Source organism: Cryptomeria japonica, chromosome 4 (genome assembly GCF_030272615.1).
Source record: "Cryptomeria japonica chromosome 4, Sugi_1.0, whole genome shotgun sequence".
In the NCBI taxonomy this organism is placed as follows: domain Eukaryota; kingdom Viridiplantae; phylum Streptophyta; class Pinopsida; order Cupressales; family Cupressaceae; genus Cryptomeria; species Cryptomeria japonica.
In genome coordinates, this window is record NC_081408.1 from 368890660 (window position 1) to 368909916 (window position 19257).

Here is a 19257-nt window from a genome sequence, read left to right on the forward strand (position 1 = left end):
AAGTTATTTCCTAGATAGTAGGGTGAAGAACTTCTATAATTTGAGAATTTGGATTCATTTGTAAGGGTTCCAAATTGATGATTTGTGGCCTACTTAGATATTTTAGAATATTTTGCAGATTGATTAAGAAGTTTGAGTTATTTTTGTTATACATTCATGGAGATTAATATGAAAAGTAGCTTGTAGATTGCCTGATCTACGTTTATATTCTACCAAATTGTTCTGTGTAATCTGGTAACGTCTATTATTTTGAGTTAGCAATGTGGTTTAATCTTTTTGTCTATCACTCTATGAATCATATTGTGCACGTCAGTGGTGTATGAGAACTATTGTGATCGGCCATATTGTTCAATGATTTTTATTTCCATAGACTTGTGAAATTGCTGATTTTGCAGGTTTGCTGGAGGTCCATTGGTGAATGCTAACTTGGATAATATTTGATAATTGCTTGGATTGCAGGGAACTAATTGAGTAGTTCATTAAGTTGTCACTATATTGATCTTTATTGTTATTTTCTTGTTTCCCTTTACGCTTCGCATTTTATTTCCCAGAGAATCTTAAACCATAAAAATACAAAAAGAGAGGAAGTGCCAATTTTCCATAACCAGCGAGATTTAGTTCTAACCAGCAAGCCCCTTTATAGGTATAACCACATCAACCATTGAGTTATCCATCACCGTCGAGACCCAACTATAGAGACCTTGGAGTAGCGAGTTCTTCCAAACTCATTACTTTTCAGGAGAGGTGGTGAGTGTTTGCATAAACTACCTGACTGTTGGTGAGTGTGTCAAAACACATGTCAACAAAAACTGGTTCTAGAAGGAGGGCTAAGACTAATCCCCTCATAGGTGAACAACATATGGTACTTCTAGGAGACAGATTGATGCCCTTTACCCAACCTAACCTCAACAACGAACAAGACAACATTCTTACTGAACTATACGACTTTGCTTGGGACAATACAAGAAATTAAAACCATTGGTTACAAGTATGACAAGTCTTAGACAACAAGAGACAAAAGGCTATACGTATAGAAGCAGAGGCAAAAAGACAACTCAATCCTCAGGTGAACCCACGAGAAAATCTGCAACCACCTCCTCAACCAGAAAATTGAGGTACTAAGCTGGATTGTATATCATCTTTCTCTCCTGAGAGATTCCACCGAGTCCTTAGGAGTGGTTCTTCACCATCTGACTTAGTTGAATTAGGGCCTACCACTAGGAGGAAGAAGAACAAAGCTAAGAAACAAACCTCAACATCCTCACCAGTACAATCATCCATACCCAACGTAGGAGATCAATTGATCCCTAGTCCTTAGACTATTGCTGCACCTTTTGTGACTCAATGTCCACCTTCACTACCTTCAATGGCCTACTTCAACCAAGACACCACACCACTAGGAACCATACCAGGGGGTATACATGACCTACCTAGAAACCTGAACAAATTTTGCAGCAAATTTTACTATTTAGGGGGATGAACGACTGATGAACATATTGAAGCATTCAAAGATGCGGTTATTCGTAATCATATTGAACACCAAGATGTAGTATGTAGACTCTTCCCATATTCACTTGGGGATAATGAATACAATTGGTACTTAACCTTACTTGCAAAATCCATCACAAGTTGGTACCTCTTGGAGAAGGCCTTCATTGATCAATTTCGAGTCTACGTAGACCCTGGGACATTATACCATCAGTTCGCTTCTCTTAAGAAATTGCCAAATGAGCCATTAACGACTTTTAATACTAGCTTCCAAAGGCCATTCAAGAGGCTACAAGGCCCTTACCAGGTAGCGCCTAGCATAGCCATTGACTCATATCTAAGAGCTATTGACCCTTGGACAACTATGTTTATTAAGAAGAGTGTTCCTCAAGATCAAAGGGACACCTTGGCAAAAGTCTTCACATTAGCAATTAGCATGAATCATGAGCTGAATCAAACCTCGGGAGGGATCAGATATAATTTACCTACAGGGGTGAATCAAGGAAACTACAATTAAATCCCAGGTGTACCCTCATCTCTACCTATAGGTGCCCCAATGATGAACCCCATGCCAATCTATGGACCCCAACCTCAGGTGAATCAACAGTTTGATGCTCAAGCATCGACTTGGCAAAATGGTATCAATACCACCCCCACTAAAACATAATATGCTGGTCAAGCGCAAGTCGGAAATCAACAATTTAACAACATTAATCCAACGAACCAACCTCCAACTATGACACCTAAGAATCAAGGATCCCATATATCTGCTGAAGTAGAGGCCTTGAAGAAAGTGATCTCACAGGTTACTTCAGACTTGAGCCAGCTAAAGATGAATCCTCCAAGAGGGTATAATCAATCCCAACCATATAATAATCAGTGAAACTACAATAACCAGAACCAAAATCAAAGGTACAATAACAAACCTTATAATAGGCAGTGGAATATGGGTCCGAATAATGGTGGGGTGAACCATGATCACATGGATGCACGAGATAACCCAAACCACACATAAAGTGTTAACCTTGCTGATATGAATTTGCTAACAAATTGGTGTAGGTTGCATGACATAGCTGCCCATTCTGAGGTTAATTATGCTCAGTTCAAGAAAATCATAAGAATTGCTCAAGCTGACTCTCAGCCCAAAGATTATTCCAATGATGAACCTGATAAAGTTAATATTGCCATGCTGGTTGATACTTTCCCGTGTAAAGAATTTCAGGCTGAAGCTGAACGTGAACCATGTGTATACAATGCTTAGGCCTTTCAGACCAGGAACAATTACAATCTTAGGAGTCAAGGCAAGGCTCCATTGATAGAGCCACTTCCCTCGATAGGCGGGTTTGTACCTCTAGACGCTAATGCAAGCAACAATCCTCGTCCTCCTCAAGCTTTCCAAGGAACATGCCCTAGACAAGCTCAGGGGCAAGATTATGTTCTGAAAGGATCATTTGATGTTACTAAGGAGATGGAAAGGACTGCCACCACTATGTCCTTAATGGAAGTATTGAGATATTGCCCCAAACAGAAGAGGGCTCTCCTTAGAAAGTTGGAAATGTTAGAATCACAGAGCAATGAGGTTAAGATGGCAGACTTTAATGAAGTCAATGCTAAGGTTAGTAGTGATGCAATAGAAAATCCACCATTTTTACTGAGTTTGAAGATATGTGGGATGAATTTACATAACTGTTTGGTAGATTTAGGAGCTTCAGGAAATGTAATGCCCTACTCTATATGCCAACAACTCAGACTTCAACCAGTATGTGCAAATAGTAAGGTAGTGCAACTAGAAAAAAACAAAGGTTAATGTCATTGGAGAATTGAAAGATGTATACATCCAGTTAGGCACTGATCCTTGAATATCTTGCTATATTGATATTCAAGTGGTGGATATTCCATAAGTATATGGGATGCTCCTTAGTAGGGATTGGTCCAAGACATTGGGAGGATATTTCTCAACTTGTTTTACGTACTTATGGCTCCCATGGAAGGGGGTAAGCAACCAGATCCGAATTGATAGTGAGCCTAAATTAAAGAAATTAGTCACAGATTATGGCGCTCTTAATGAAGTGGCGTTTGCTGAAGTAAGCCCAGGAGTTTACAGGGTCAATGAGATTCTCACTTTTTTTGCACTAGCCCCTCTTCAACTATTTCAATCCGAAAACACCGCATATAGAAGATGGGTCAAAGAGTTCGCTACAACAGTACAACAAGGAATGTGTTTATTGGGAAACACTATCAAGATACAAGAGTTGCTACTTTCGAAGTGGTGTCAGGTACATCATTAGAAGCACTCAGAAGTTTCATGTATAACATGTCAGAATGAGATTACGAAGTTGATCAGTCTGGTTCCATATGAAGAAGATGATCATACCACCATTATGGAGGAAGTTCAAGGTTTAACTTGTGAAAAATTAGAGCCCCAGACAGTTGAATCTGTACACAAGATTACCTTACCTAAAGAATACAACCAGGAGATTCTTGCAGCCGACATCATTAAAAACGAAGAGGAAGATATTCCTCTGGAGCCTAAGAAGGAAGAAACACAATCCAAACTTCAACCTCAATTAGAACAGGTTGTTTCGAATACTACTGAAGTGTTTATACAACCAGAAATTGAACCACCTCAATTATCACAAGGTCTCGACCTTGAGAAGCAGCAATCCTCTCCGAGCACTAACCTCATCATTGACCCAAAGGTGAAGAATATGAAGAGACCAAAAGATGAAATATGGTTTTTAAAGTTTGATGGGTCAAGATCCAAGCAAGGCAATGGAGCAGGTGTAGAGTTAACCAACCCAAAAGGGAAAACCCTTTTAGCTTCTTACCGACTTCAATTCCCTTGTACTAATAACATGACAGAGTACGAAGCCTTAATTAGAGGATTAATTTTCGCTCATAAGAAAGGGGAAAAGTGTTTGAAGGTGCAAGGAGACTCTGAGTTAGTGGTTAAACAAGTGCGAAGCCAATATGCGTGCTAGGACAAAAGGTTAGCAGTGTATCAGAATAGAGTGTGGGATCTGATTGAAGATTTTGAGGCTTTCGATATTCAACTGGTACCTAGGAAAGTAAATGGAATACCTGATGCATTGGCCGTAGCTGCTAGTACATTAGAACTAGTAAGCCAATCCCCTTTAAAGAAGTTCTAGGTGGAATTAATCTCTGCACCTACTGTACATGACAATATCAAACATTTCCAAGTCTTCTTGGATGATGCCCACATCTTATCCTTTCTCGCCAATTCAGGGGCTTTTGAAGATCAAATTATTGATGAGGAAGACAAATCAGATGATCTTAAAAATGAAGGTAATATGGATATCTTGGATTTACCGACTAACGTTATTCCTAAAGGGATGGTCACCCTTGAGAGACATTTCGATTCAAACCCTAGAGTAAGAGAGAGATTAATAATAGATTCAGATGCCGGAAAATACGAGCCCCATAATATTGGTCCAGAAGGACAAGAGAGAATTGTCTATATTGGGAAGATTTGCACTCAAAATGAAAGAGAAAAATTGAAACAGATCTTGAAAGAGTTCATCGATGTAATAGCATGGGGGTATGAAGATTTAAAGACATTTGATACAATGATTATCACCCATGTGATACCCCTAAAACCTAACATAAAGCCGTTCCGGCAAAAGCAACGTCTGATCAATGCACTAATAGAACCCTTGATCTTCAAGGAAGTGCAAAAGTTACTTTCCGCTAAGATTATTTTTCCGGTACGACATTCTACTTGGGTTGCTAATTTGGTACCAGTGCAGAAAAAGAATGGAGAAATACGGCTTTGCGTGGACTTTCACAATCTCAAAAAAGCCTCCGAGAAAGATAATTACCCGCTCCCTTCTTTGGATGAAGTACTACAAATAGTGAATGGTTCGCAAATGATGTCATTTTTAGATGGTTATTCAGGATATAACTAGGTATTGGTAAAATATGAAGATCGTATGAAGACAACGTTTACAACGAAGTGGGGAACGTATGCATATAAAAGAATGCCATTCAAATTGATTAATGTTGGGGCAACCTTCCAGCGAGCGATGGATACAACCTTCAAAGAACTGATTGGAAAATGCATTATTATTTATATGGACGATTTGACGATAGTTTCCAAGGTCAGAGAAGACCACCTAGACCACCTCAAAAGGGTATTGGAGAGATGTCAGACATATGGGATTTCCCTTAACCCCAAGAAATGTGTGTTTGGAGTGGCTGAAGGAAAGCTACTTGGCCATGTAATATCTGAGAGGGGGATATCTATAGACCCAGATCAGGTAGAAGCATTATTAAAATTACAAATGCCCGACAGTAAAAAGGAGATGAGATCTTTGTTTGCAAAGATCAATTTTGTTAGAAAGTTTATTACTGGGTTTATAGAAATAGTCAAGCCCTTGAATGAAATGATGAAGAAGGACACTAAGGTTGAATGGACAACTGAAATAAAAGAGGCTTTTGCCCAGATCAAGAAATCTATCGCTGAAGCTCCTGTACTAACTAGCCCTGATTACACACTGTCGTTTTACATATATTCTTTTGCTTCGCTACACTCAGGAGCAATTGTTTTGACGTAGAGGCAAGTAGGAGAAGAGAAGCCTATTGCATTTATGAGCTCTCCTTTAAAAAGTGTTGAGGTTAGATATTCTGCTCTTGAAAAATAGGCCTTTGAATTAGTAAGAGCAGTCAAGAAGTTTAGACATTACATCCGAGGAGTAAAATTTATGCGATCGTTCCTGACCAAGCAGTGAAGTCACTACTCATGCAGTCTGAACTAGGAGAACGATAAGGGAAATGGATGGCAATATTGCAAGAATTTGACTTAGAGATGCATCCAATGAAGGTCTAAGGCCAAGGATTGTCTCAGGCCATGACGACCGACATCCCTCAAATCTAGTGCCAACAATATACATTGAAGTCATTCACTTAGGACCCTTGGTACGCGGATTTGGTATTTGTATTGTTGAATAATAGGTGTCCTGAGGGATTGACAACCACACAAAGATGAGCATTAAGGATCAAAAGTGCTAATTATATGATCAAGGATTCAACACTCTATAGAAAAAATTATGAGGGTATCTACCTTTGGTGCCTTGATCATCAAGAAGCCCATAATATGATTGAGGAATTTCACGGGAAATATGGTACAGGTCATGGGTCAGCAGATGCCACTGCACATCATATCTTGAAGGCTGGATATTATTGGCCTAGCATATTTAAGGATACTCATGAGCATGTTCGACATTACCATACATGCCAAACTGCAGCCTCCAGAGAAAGAAATCCCGCTATGCCTCTCCAACTAGTGTTCGAAGTAAGACCTTTTGCTCAATGGGCACTGGATTTCATAGGTGTTATTAACCCTAACTCATCTGTAGGACATAAGTTTATTCTTACAACAACAGATTATTGTGCCCGGTGGACAGAAGCTATTGCATGCTGAAATACTACTGCTGAGGTAGTCCTGAAATTTATTGAAGAGCATATCATCACTAGGTTTGGTATGCCGCTCGCTTTGGTATGTGATAATGGTCCTGCTTTTACTTCTACACAATTGATGCAATGGTCATACCAATATAAAGTGATATTAAAATTTTCATCCAACTATTACTCGCAAGGTAATGGGGTAGCTGAATCCACGAACAAGAACATCCTAGATGTCATCAAGAAGCTACTCGAGAAAAACCCCAGGGATTGGCATAATCAATTGAGATACGCCTTATGGGCTAATCGAACTAGAGTAAAATCCCCCTTGGGAACTTCTCCATATTACCTTGTCTATGGCCAGACCTCTGTTTTCACAATCAACTTGCATATACTGGTCCTCCAATTAATGAAATAACTTGACATTGAGGATCAGGTAGAGGTTCGCCTCTTAAATTTATTAAGACTAGATGAAAAAAGGATTAATACGCTACAACACTTTGCCAAGCACCAAGCCGTTGTTAAGCGATGGTTTGATAAAAGGGCCAAGGTGAAAGCTTTTCAGATCTCTGACCTAGTCTTGTTATGGGACAAGGCCATGGAAAAGAAAGGTGATCATCATAAGTTTGAAAGGTTGTGGCTAGGTCCTTACCAAATAGGTGAAATTCTAGGCGAGAACACTTTTAGGTTGAGCTCATTGACCGGAGAAGTGGTAATGGTCAGTTCCTCAAGCACTACTTCTATTAAATCCTCAATAAGGCTTGACCTATTGTATATAGTAGTTAGTTTTTTTCTTCTTGGTTGTGCTTCGTGTTTTTGGGCCTCGTTGTGTGTTTTCCCTTTTGTTTTTGTTTTCTTTGCCTGTTTGTTCTTTTGTTTTTTGAGTCGGGGTATACATGTTTTGTTCTCAAAGATTCTAAAAGGAAGTAGATATCCTTTGTATAACATTTTGCTAAATTTTGAGAGCCTTCGACTCTCTGCTATTTATAATTTCATTGTCATTTGGTTAAGTTTGAAACCTTTGTCTATACTCGTTCAAAGTGGTATATAATCATTTAAATATGAGGTGAGTTTTGACTTTCAATTTGGAAATTGGCTAGCTTGATAAACTCAGCACTAACATCACATTAAGATACATCAGAAAAGTTTTGTGAGATAGCAGATAAATTGGTTGTCAAGTGAAAAATCCAAAGTCAAGGTGTTTCATGTTATCCACCGTGGCTCCCAACCCAGTTATCAAACTTCAATGTTTGAAAGTTGCTTAAAAGGTTATTGAAGAAAGAAGTCATTCTCTATATCCTATAATGTTTTCAAAAAAAAAAAAGAGAGAAAAGAGAAAAAGAAAAGAAATGATCCTCTTAAGCAATTCAAATGGGTGTTTCAAGTAACCTCCATTGGGGCTATGGACGCCTGGCTGGCAGTGGAGCACTATTTGATGGGAACCAGAGGTATCTCTGTCAGGGCTATAGACGCCTGACTGACAACAGAGCTATGCCCAGGATAACCTTGCATGAAACACGGTTAATGACTTCACCTATGTAGCTTGCACCTAGTTTCCTCTGATTATCTATATTATTGAAATGATGGAGTAACAAATCATACGCACACACTTAAGAGTTAATTATGTCTATTTCTCATCTTGGTTGTTTGTTCATTGCTTCACTTATCTTTTACTCTTATACATCCTTTTGAATGATAATAGCCTTAAGTGTCGTTAACCAGAGATTATGAAGTTCTAAATTGCCTATAGTCATTTTTCCCAGACAGTTGCCATTTGTTATGCCTAGCATATCTATTCCCCATTAGTCCCCTTGAGTCGAAATGTGGGCCCCCCCATTTTTTTTTGTTTTTTTTTCATTTTTTGATTTTTACCTTAGAACTCCGGAGTCCTAGAGTCCCAAGGTCCTTTTGTCTTTTTAACTCAGAACTCTGGAGTCCCTGAGTCTTGAGGTCTTTCTTCTTTTTACCTCGGAACTTCGGAGTCTCGGAGTCCCGAGGTCTTTTGTTTGTTGACCTCGAAACCCTGGAGTCCCGAGGTCCCTTTTGTTGTTGACCTCGGAACCCTGGAATCCCAGAGTCTCGAGGTCATCTTTGCTGCTTGCTTCGGAACCCTGTATCTCCGGAGTTCCAGGGTGGGGTGTTTTTTTTCTTTTGTCGAGCTCGGAAGCCCGGGACCCCGGAGTCTCGAGGTTGTGTAAAATGCCTTCGTATAGACAGGTTCAGGGAGATATAAATAGAGATGATGGACTTTTAAAATTCATTTTGTGCATTTAGAGCTCCTCTTCCCTAGCTCCAAGTTGCAAACTTCTAGACCTCCGAGCTTTCCTTGGTGTTTTCGGGTATTTCGATTCACTAGGTTGGTGAATTTTCGTGCCCTTGTTGTGATTTCTAGGTTAGATTTCCTTTCCTTTCTTTTTTGTTTGTTTTTCTTTCATTTTCACTTTCCTTTGTTTTTGAGCCCGAAACCCTGGATCCCTGGAGTTCCGAGTGCCTTTTCATTCCACCACCCCGGAACCCCGGATCCCTGGAGTTCCGGGTGTCTTTTCATTCCACCACCCCAGAACCCCGGATCCCCAGAGATTCGGGTGGTTTCATTTCCACCATCCCAGAACCCTAGAGCCCCAGAGTTCTGGCTCATCCCATTCAATGACCCAGGAACCCCGAAAGTTCTAGGTGGTTTTTGTGTAGACCTAATCTTGAGACCCCGAAGTCTCGAAGCAAATTAAAGTTTATGCCTAATTTTGGAGATTGAAGATTTGTGTTTTGCTTGTAGGTTCGAGTGGTTAGATGGACTCATCCGCTAGCAAAAGAGGCAAAGAAATTGATAGACTCCCAGACAACCCATGAAATACCATTATTAGGGACAGGTCCATGTCTCAAAGCTTGAGGATCAAATCAGATGGGTTATAGATACTAAAATCGGCCACATAGAAATTGAAGATATCAGGACTCAATTGAATAAACCTAGTATGGAGGTCCTGCACTGAAGAATCAAGAGATCCAGCCTAGTGGAGGCTACTGTATTCCCACAGTTGTTGTAGGCACCAGAATTAATAATGGCCATTTCTCCATTTTACAATCCAGAGACTAGAAAGTGCACAGATGCACAAGGAAAAGCAATTATAGAGTTGTCCCCAAATATGCTTGGATTTGTCTTTGGTATCCCCACAAGGGAAGAATTATTTTTGCTAACCTAAGAAGAGGCCTTAAAGGCATGGAATGACAAAGTATCAGCCAGTAAGAGGCACATGAATACCAACTGGCTACAAGAAGAAAGAAAGACAGGGCTTAAGCCAACAAAGATCCAGAGGGTGGATTTCAAAGAACCTCAAAAGGACTTGATCATTATGCTCAGTAGGGCCTTTGGAAGGTCGGACTGCAAGCATTTCCATCCCTGGATGTTCCAGTTCATGAGCACTATGTTAATAGGGAAACAATACTTTTATTGGCCACATATCCTCTCTGATAATATCTGTAAGCAGATGAGAGAGGTGCAACATACCCAAAAGTTCTTCTTCACATCATATGTCATCTGGGTAGCTGCCAGAGCTGGAAAATTCCCAGGCCTACAGGTGGAAGGTCAATTGGGAGAGAAAGAAGGACAAAAGAAGATATGTGAGTATTATTCCCAACTCACTCTAGCCAATGCGAAGGTGCACTTCAAGAGAGTTAATGATGCCTTTGGTTTCCAAATAATCATCAAATTAATAGGGGATGCAGGATAGCGGATTAGCCCGGAGGCTATGGCTATCATCCGAGAGTGGGCATGTTGGTTCATCCAAAACCCACGCTCCACTTACATTAGGGTTAGTGGATTCACAAGGTACCCAATGGTGCTGCCTCATTATTGCAACGATAGGGTGATTCTGCTAGAATATGTAAGGCAGCTTGTAGGTCTCCAGTCACTGCTGTCATGAAAACATAAAACATGTATTGATTTTTCGGTGTCTATTGGAAACTTTGCTTGTTCCAAAATACAAGTGGCGAAGTTGGGGGAACAAGAGCTTCAAAATTTAAACTTGAAAGAATATGATCATGCTAGGGAATTTTATGATCCCTACGGGAAACTCAAAAAAGCTATGCCTAAGGCATATGAGGGGCACATGCCCAGCTTGGAAGAGTTTTGGGCCAACTTACAAGATAGTTTTGAGGTCAGGGAAAAAAACTATAACAGGTTATCTATCCCACAGGTAATAGATTTTGGTATTGAGACTAACCTCCCTAAAGACCCGAGGGATGATGGAGAGTTACTTGATCCAATTTATAGATAATTAGGGATAGATAAGAGGCCCCTCTCCCCATAAAATGGTCTGCAAGCGAAGATATAAATATGGAGAAGGTCTCCCAGGTGGTCATCAACAAGACTAAACAATGGTTAAGCCAAAGGATAAGGCCCAACGTTTCAAAGACAAAACAAAAGGAATCCACCTCAGGGATACCTCAGTCAAGGGGCCATAAGGAGTACGCCTGAAAGACAAGGTCAACCTCAAGGCAAAATACATCCACCGACCCAGGTGAAGAAGACAAGCCTCAAGAAAGCACTGAGGAATTATTGAAGGAGCTCCAAGAGAAGATGAGGGAGTCTGAACTATTGAAAAAGGCTGCAGACCTAGGAGTGACCGATGGGCTGGGCGCAGTACCACTCGCCAAAGTTCTCCCACCAAGGATGGCTATAGGCCACACCGAATGAGAGGGTACCCAAGAACAAGAAGAGAATGTAGAAGCTACTGAGGAGATACCCGCTCAGCCACTTTCAATAGATGCCACAAGTGCTCTAGGCACCACTGCTCCTACACCACCATTAGTCAATATATCTACAAGACAGCCCGGAGTGCAAGGCTTCACATCTACCACTGAAGGGGTGAAAGTTAGAAACATGGAGTCTGACTCTGATCAGGAAGAAGAGGATCTTGAGCAACAACGACCGCTAGAAGGTGAAGGGGGTGAGGCAGAAGACATATTGAATGAAATATTGATCCTAACTCCCCAAGATCAAGAGGACCTTCTTAAGGATATAGCAGTCGGGCAAGTAGAAACAGAGCCAGGTGATGAAGAAATGACATTCAATGAGGAGGTTAGTGGTAAACTAGGAGAGTTAAACAAACAACAAACTCTCCAGGCTAACCTAGCCCGCCAGATTTCCTCACCCCAAGATCTTGGGAAAACAAGAGCAAAAGTAAGAGATGAAGCAGAGGAGTAGGCAGAGGTTCATGTCATAACTACAGATATTGTATCACATCAGGGTGATAAAGATGAAGATATACCACAATGGCTAGAGTTTACCTTCGGGAAGAAAAAGAGAAAATTAGAACTCCCAGAGGTCACTCTACAACAAGTAATCACTGAGGAACCACCAAATGTTAAAAAACTGAAAAACCATCCATGATTTGTCAAAAATAGATTTCGATGAGGTGATTGCAGATGTGGTAGTTCCAAATGAATTTGAAGGACAGGTTTCTCCCAAGAATCAAATATCGGAGGTAAATTTGGGTAAGCAAACCAAGTGGGGAGAGTTAGATACTTTGGAGCTAGCCACAAGTGTTGTCAGAGGGTGCGTTGAAAAGGAGCACACCTCAAATATGGAGCTTAAGGAGCAACTTGGGCAATATAAACAACTCTTGATTGAAATGAGTAAAGCTCTAGACTCTTGTAGAGCTGATGACCTACCCTCAACCTCATCACTGCCAGAAGGAGAAGTAAAGGCATTAGTAGAGGTGAGACGAGTGGCTACTACCACCAAATCTTGGACCCAGGTAAATGCGGCCAATATTAGGTTATTCTTGCAAAATATAGTAGAAATATACCATAAGGTGGTACAAGCAGGTGGAGCTTTGGCAACCTTCTCCACACAATGGGAGCGGAAGGAGAGCACTTTCAATAAATAGTTCCGAGTTTTGAAAAGTATACTACGGCTAGGAGAAGAGGTGGTAGTAAAAGAAGACCTCTTAGGAGGCGATAGCTATAAAAACTTACAGTCTTATGTATACATTTTGGAGCTAAAGATTGAGATGTATCAGCAGTATATCAAGGATATAATTAACATTTGAGACCCTCTCCTTAGAGAAATTTTATAATACGAGAACTTTGTGACAAATATACTGGGACCTTTTGGCCTCAGAATAATTGATACGGGAATAATGGACCATCAACAGGTTTTGAATCAGTGGGATGCATATGAGGCACAACACTTAGGACTTGTGGCCCAGTTTGATGTCACCCTTATGGACAGATACACACATCTGATTACTCAGTGTCAAGAGGTGGCGGACACAGTGAAGGAGTTAGAGGAACAAGGAGCACATGCAGATGAGGTTTTGATGAAATATAAATATAGAATTAATCATGTAGCTAATCCTCCAGTCCAAGAAGTTGCATGTATAATGGAAAATTATAAAGCTTTTACCATGAAATAAAAGATAAGCACACAATTGCTAAGGATAGCAAAGCTTTTTTCTCTTGTATTTTAAAACTGCTGCTCCTACTCGAGTTCCAATTTTGAGAGAAATTCTGCATGATTACGAAAATGTGGCTCACCTAGCATGGTCTTCATAGTGCTCATGCAATCCCCATTTTGTAGTTGTTAAGTGGAGTATCAAGGCAAAAACTTGCAAGTTAACTGCAACTCCTAGGATGAGTTCTTAATTTAGAATAAAGTAATTTCCTAGATAGTAGGGTGAGGAACTTCTATAAATTGAGAAGTTGGATTCATTTGTAAGGGTCCCAAATTGATGATTTGTGGCCTACTTAGATATTTTAGAGTATTTTGTAGATTGATTAAGAAGTTTGAGTTAATTTTGTTATACATTCATGGAGATTAATATGAAAAGCAGCTTGGAGATTGCCTGATCTACGTTTATATTCTACCAAATTGTTATGTGTAATATGGTAACTTCTATTATTTTGAGTTAGCAACATGGTTTAATCTTTTTGTCTATCACTCTATGAATCATATTGTGCACGTCAGTGGTGTATGAGAACTATTGTGATCGGCCATATTGTTCAATGATTTTTATTTCCATATACTTGTGAAATTGATGATTTTGCAGGTTTGTTGGAGGTCCGTTGTTGAATGCTAACTTGGATAATATTTGATAATTGCTTAGATTGGAGTGAACTAATTGAGTAGTTCATTAAGTTGTCACTATATTGATCTTTATTTTTATTTTCTTGTTTCCCTTTATGCTTCACATTTTATTTCCTAGAGAATCTTAAACCATAAAAATACAAAAAGAGAGGAAGTGCCAATTATCCATAACCAACGAGATTTAGTTCTAACCAACAGGTCCCTTTACAGGTATAACCACATCAACCATTGAGCTATCCATCACTGCCAAGACCTGACTACAGAGACCTTGGAGTAGTGAGTTCTTCCAAACTCGTTACTTTTCAGGAGAGGTGGTGAGTGTTTGCATAAACTACCCGACTATTGGTGAGTGTGTCAAAACACGCGTCAACAATCCTGTCAGAATTATCATCCCGGTCCTAGTGAATTGTCGTTTGACCTTTGAAATACTGTCGTACGAGTAATTATCCTCATTAGATTATCATATGGAGAACCTCAAACTATCGTGCGAGTATAGGCAACAACTCGTACAAGAAACTGCCTGTGTTGTCTGGAACATACTAAATTGTCATTTGGGTTTGAACACTCTGCCGTACGAATTTCTAATTTTGTTAGCCCAAAACTTGTCTATTTTCATACTTTTCTAGAATTCTCATACTTGCCTAATAGTTCTACAGTGAGCGTATATCTAGTCTTTCTCATCCTGAGCATAAACAATCTTGGTAGTGTACCCCTGTCGTTGTGTTGCATGATTTTGTCCATAATCTTTCAGCTAGTTCAATCATCTACTTATCAAACTAAATCAACCTAAGTTACTTAGATCACGTCTTATATAGGATAGATAATTTTTGAAACTAGACAGAGTCTTAGTCACCCCTCTCAAATCACAACATCAAACGAACAACTAGCTCCAATTTGATCTTGACATCTGCATCACTTCTAGCTCTCGGTCACATCAGAAATAAATGCCCATTCAAACCAGAAGTTCTCGTAAGAAAGCTGCCAAAGGTAAAGGACAATCATTTTCATTATAGACTAATCCATTCTTTGTAGAAGAAACCATATCTAACAAACCTTCATTATCAAATATACCAATTTTTGATCAACCCTTATCTCCCACCATGTCTGGAGAAAGGCAAGAAAGAGAAGTTGCTAAACATGATACTTATGACAATATCAGTGCCCATGCTAATGACAGTGATTCCTCATCTAGCGAGTCTAAAGCTTCCGAATCTACATAAGCTATTATAAATAGCTGTCAAAAGGATAAAGTTTTTTAAAAATGATGAAAATCATCATGGCTAGAGAAAAAGAAGAGCATTTTCTAGAGCTAGCAAAACAAGGCGCTAAACTTCCCATTGATTATAAAATTAAAAGCCTTATCACAAAATAGGAAGAGACACCACTAGCGTTCGTAAACAAATAATTACAAGGGTTAAAAACTAAAATCAAAGAAATCAAAAACAAGGATAAATCATCTACGCAATATTCTTTAGGCATGATCTGCCCTTTCTGATGCAGAGGGTTTGGTGTTGTACACAACTTGATTGAATTTCTTCCTTCAAAGGGCCTTCATTAGACACCATCCAATGGTGTATTGTCTTCAACCTTCTCAAGGCTTGGTATCCTTCCCCAAGGTTCTCTCTCAAAAAGGCAACTCACAAGTGGCAAGGAGTCTTCTACTCCTACTAACTCAACCCCTCCAACCAAGAACACCTAACAACCCCAAACCCTTAGCAAATAGGATGTTTTGCTCAAATGGTGAAGTATGAGATTTGTGGATGAAATATCATGTGAGACAAGGCTTTTCCACTAACTTGGACCTCTTGAATAGATTCTATAAGATCCCCAATATCGTTTACCCTTAGAGACCTAGTAAGGGCTATAAGCAATTAGGCCTCCTATTTGGGTTTTTGCAAAATGTCTTCAAATATACCTTAACAACCCCTAGAATAAATCACAGATTTGGATACCCTTTTGGATTCCCTTAGAAGCCTCACACTTTGGCATTTGGTTTTTGTGTTTAAGAGGTCTGTCCATATTACCCCTAATTATGCCTCTTTAGCTAGTATTGGAGGTTTGCCACTAAAAGTCTTCACCAGCCATATTAGAAGGAATATTGGGCACTTGTCTGAGATTTGTACATATTCAAGGGTCCCTCCCATGCCAATTTTACTCACCTTTCAATCCACTATCCAAGGGTTTCATCCACTTCTTCTGCTGCACATGCATGCCACATAAGAGATGTCAAGCCTAGGGCATCATCTTTAAAATTTCAAATGACACTTCTTGCCTCCCAAACCACATGAAAAATTTAATATACAAGTCAATTCAACATTCCCCAAGGTTTTAGGCCATTCCCAAGATGGAATGTTGAATTATGACCCCTTTTGCATCAAAACCCTAGTTTTAAGGGTTTCTCAGGCCAACGACTAAGAAAATGCTCTAACTTCCAAAAAAAATGGATTCAAGACCTCTCACCAATTATAAATGAAATATTATTCACAACCTCAACTTTTCCTATACTTAATTCATGCAAACCATCCATACAAAGTGCAGAAAAACCAAGGAAAATGGAATAAATTGCAGTTTTAGATTGATTTGCAAACAAGAATTTCATCACCAACTTCTCCTAACCTATTGGAATAATTCCTCAGGATTATATCATGCCAAGGAACTCCTCCAACCACCCCCAACATGTACTTTCAACCAACTAATTGTTGGGTAACCAAAAATGCAAAACTTGACAAAGTTGCTCATGACAACATTGCAACTTTTGACCATTATGACAATTTGGCTCTTGCCTTCACACCAAAAGGACAAGAATGAACACACAACATATCTAAGACTCATAAACATAAAAAACACAAACAAAATTCCCATATAAGTCTTTGGACCAAATTTACACATCCGGGAGCGTTATGGCTTATTACATTGTCTTAGGACCACCATGGACATCACCATGGATCAACACACATCCTACCACAAAATATCACCATGGAACAACACACATCCAAATGATGCAAACATTTATCCTAGTGCCCCTACACCATACTCCCCAGGACAAGAAAACTCAGGTCCCTTGAGTTGCTAACCAAGTGACTATGGTTCCATGCTTGATGATATCAGCTTCAGACATCCATGTAGCTTCAGATCCAAGAAGCCCCTTCCATTTGACTAGGTAGTCCTTGTACACTCCTTTTCTGGTTTGTTTGATCACCTTGGAGTCAAGAATGCACTCCAATTCCAATGGCTTGCTAGGTGGAATATCCTTCACCCAATCTACATGCTCCTCCATAAGAGATGAATCAGGTGCTGCATCAGTCAAAGATCCCTTGAAAGCTAATAGATCACACACATTGAAGATGGGAGATATTCCCAAGTCTGGTGGAAGTTCAACTTCATATGCATTGTTGCCACATTTATGAAGCACACAGAGAGGACCTATTTTCTTCATGAGTAGTTTCGAGGGTTGGCCCTTGGGTAGTCTCTCTTTCCTTAGGTAGGCCATCACCAAATCCCCTACCTTGAACTGAACATATCTCCTCTTAACATCTGCTCTGAGTTTGTACTTATTAGCACTGTGTTGAAGTGACACTTTTACTTGATCACGAATCTCCTTCATAGTGATGGCAAAGTCTTCTCCTTGGGCACTCCTTTTGTCCATGCCTCCAAGATCTCTGAGTTCAAGTATCCCTCTAGGATTTAAGCCATACACAACCTTAAATAGACTCTTCCATGTACTCCTATTGATTGAATCATTGTATGCATATTCATCTTGTCCAATCACCAAGTCCCAACCTTGTCCATGCTGTTTGGTAAGGCATCTAAGGAGATTGCCAAGAGATATATTAACCACCTCAGTTTGTCCATTAGTCAGAGGATGGTATGGTAAAGAAAATGACAAATTGGTACCCAATTTCTTCTAGAGAGTCCTCCAAAAATGACCCACAAACTTGGAGTCTCTATCAGTGACAATATTGAGAGGCAAACCATGTATCCTTACAACCTCTTTGAAAAATAGATCTGCAATATGAGATGCATCATTTGTGAATTTACATGGCACAAAATGAGCCATCTTACTGAACCTATCAACAACTACAAAGACACTATCAAACCCCCTAGGAGTTTTGGGAAAACTAAGTACAAAATCCATACTAAGGCTTTCCCAAGGCCTAGTAGGAATCGGTAAAGGCTGATATAATTCAACATTAGTTGAAACACCTTTTACCCTTTCACAAATAGGACAATGCTCAACAAATCTTCTTACTTCTTCTTGCATCTTAGGCCAAAAGTAAAACCTTGATACCTGTTCCAAGGTCTTATCCAAACCAAAATGACCTCCAAGGCTGCCATTGTGCTTTTCCCAAATGATATTCTCCCTCATAAAGCATTGAGGATTGCATAGTTGATGCCCCTTGAAGAGCAATCCATCCTGCAACATGAAAAGAGTCAGTAAACTTAGTACAAACTTCATAGGCATCTTTAAAATCTTTATCTTCCTTGTACATGGCTTTAAGAGAATCAACACTAATGCTTTGCAACTGAATTTATTGGATAGTGAGGGTTCTTCTACCCAAAGAATCGACAACCTTGTTAGACACACCCTTCTTATGTTTGATGGTGAAGGTGTAAGGTTGGAGTTGTTTAACCCACTTGATGTGCCTTTGATTCAACTTTTCCTGTCCATTAAGAAAACTCAATGCATGGTTATCAATATAAACAATGAAGTCCTTTGGAAGAAGGTAATGACACCACTTTTTGAGTGCTTTCACCACTGCATAGAGTTCCAAATCATAATTCGAATACCTTTGCTTAGCCTCATTCAACTTCTCTGAAAAGAATGTCACCGGATTTCCTTCTTGACTAAGGACTGCACCTATTGCCTGCTTACTTGCATCACATTCAACTGTAAAGAGTTGATCAAAGTTAGGGAGTCTCAAGGTGGGAAGTTCTGGAACCTTCCTCTTCAAAATCTCAAAGCTTTGGGATGCCTTCTCTGTCCATTCAAACCTACATTTGATTTCTCCTTTTATAGTGTTAAGAATAGGAACACAAACATGACTAAAATCTTTGATGAATTTTCTATAAAAGGAAGCCAATCCATGAAATCTCCTAACATCACCTACTATCCAAGGTGTAGGCCAATTGACAATAGCTTCAACCTTTGAAGGATCCATTTTCAAACATCCACTAGAAACCACAAAGCCTAGATACACCAATTCAGTTTTCATGAATTCACACTTCTCTAAATTGATTACCAATTTCTCCTCATGAAGCTTCCT